This window comes from Neltuma alba, unplaced genomic scaffold, assembly GCF_004799145.2.
Source record: "Neltuma alba isolate B1F8T4 unplaced genomic scaffold, ASM479914v2 tig00011684_pilon, whole genome shotgun sequence".
NCBI lineage: Eukaryota > Viridiplantae > Streptophyta > Magnoliopsida > Fabales > Fabaceae > Neltuma > Neltuma alba.
Window position 1 is genome coordinate 1,792 of NW_021636323.1, and position 2,053 is coordinate 3,844.

A 2,053-nucleotide genomic window follows, 5' to 3' on the forward strand; every position below is an offset into this window, starting at 1 on the left:
TCAGAAAAGTTTGGATAAGCAACACTGGGAATAATATTACAACAAGTTTGGAGTCGAACGTTCTTGTGAAGATTATCACTGAGACTAGTAAATAAATTAGGAAAAAAATGTGACGAAAGAATTAAATATTGATTATAACTAGCTACACCTTCATTCTTTGTATTATTATTCTGAAAAAATGTGTGTATTATTAAATAAATTTTATTTATTATTTTAGCCCTCATTTACAAATTTTATTCAGTTAAAACAAATATAAAAGACTTCGTTAAAATTTTAACTAATATTTTTAACACATTTTTGTTACAAAAATTTATAAACATATTTAGTCAAGTATATATATTTTAACACATTAGTTAAAACTTTAACTAATATTTTTAATACATTACTTTCAATTTCAAGACGCATCAACAGCCAACTGAGAGACTTACAGGAGGATCCTCCTCTTCCTGTAGGGATGGATTCAACATTACATCCCATGACTTCAAAACGCATTATTCAAGAATTGAGGAAGCTACAGGAGGATCCTCCTGTTTCTTGTAACGCAGGTATGTTTATCTTCTCTTAATTTTTGTTTCGTATTGTTTTAATAGCTTAAAATCAACGATTTTGTGCTGTACGTACATGCAGGTCTTGTCGGTGAAGATCTGTTACATTGGCAAGCTACAATTATGGGCCCAGCAGACAGTCCTTATGCTGGGGGTGTATTCCTGCTGAACATCGACTTCCCCCCAATTTATCCATTCAAGGCACTCGATGTAATTAATTCACAACTATTAATTTTGATTAGAGTTCTACTGACTCCTTGTGAATAGGAACTTGTTGCTCTGTACAGGTTTCCTTCGTAACAAAGGTATGTCACCCAAACATCGACAGCAATGGAACTATCTGTTTTGACCTTCTTAAACAGCAGTGGCTAACGTACGACGCCTTCTTATGTCTCCTTAGCTAACAAAGCTTGATTATATATATGTAACCAATAGGAAGCGCTGAGTTGTGATGCATGCAGGTGCTGCTGTCAATAGGCGCACTGCTTGTTGATCCAATCCCACATCACCCTTTGGTGCCTGAGATTGCTCGCATCTACCAGAACGACAAAGCCAAGTACGAGGCTACTGTCCGTTTTTGGACTCAGACATATGCCATGAGTTCCATTCGAAAAGACGCAGAAGAGCGGTGTTTTCAATCAAAGCTGTAGAATGGAAGAATATTTAGTCATTGAGGATACATATAAATAAATCTGTCTATTAACGCATTTGGTTTTTTTTTTTTTTTGGGTTGGTGGATTTTTATGAAATTTGATGTTAGGTACTCTATTTTCATTCGTAGTTTCATATCACTTCTGCTTTGAGTGATGATGTCTGCCCTAATGATTGTCATTATTTTTTCCCGTATGGAAAACTCCGTCCTATTCTCATCACTTCTATTAAGCTCCTAGTGGCGGGAACATGCACAGGTGGTTTTACGCAAATTTTGCAATTGCTAGGGATGATTGGACATCCAATAAAATCCGATTAGAAAGGTTGATTTTAGACGAGTAAGGATCATGCGCCTTTTCTTTATTTCCCATCTGTTTTGGGTGACAGATACATACACTTTTTTTTTATACAAGACAGATACATACACTACACAAGTGCTTTTATTAGCCTTTTTCTTGCTTCTTGTGGTTGTGCAGTGAGGTTTCGAGAAGCAACCTAATCAGATTTGATGGCCCAAACAACGTCTTTTGGTAATGCAAAATATAATAAAAAGGATGTGAGATTTGCTAACGAAGGTTTATTCATATGGTAAACAGCATCAGTTGATAAGCGAACTCCTCGTGCCGTTTGGTTTAATTTCTTGGCTTTAACGTTAGCGCTGTACTGCTGTCTCCATCCAATATAACCTCATGTTTTCGCTTCTCATGTTCCAAGTTCCAACAAATATTTTAAGTACCAGACCTACTATCAATCCGAAAAAATTATTATTCAACTCGATTGAATCAGCGTTGGTGTCGGATATATAATAATGACATAAAAAATAAAGTATATAATAGTATATAATAAGATGAAAGCAA

General features: G+C 35.2%; 1 pseudogene; it reads left to right on the top strand.

The window, feature by feature from the left end:
- Nucleotides 1-475: 475 nt before the first annotated feature.
- Nucleotides 476-1,195, top strand: LOC114716645 (ubiquitin-conjugating enzyme E2-17 kDa-like; annotated as a pseudogene).
- The last annotated feature ends 858 nt before the right edge of the window (nt 1,196-2,053 follow it).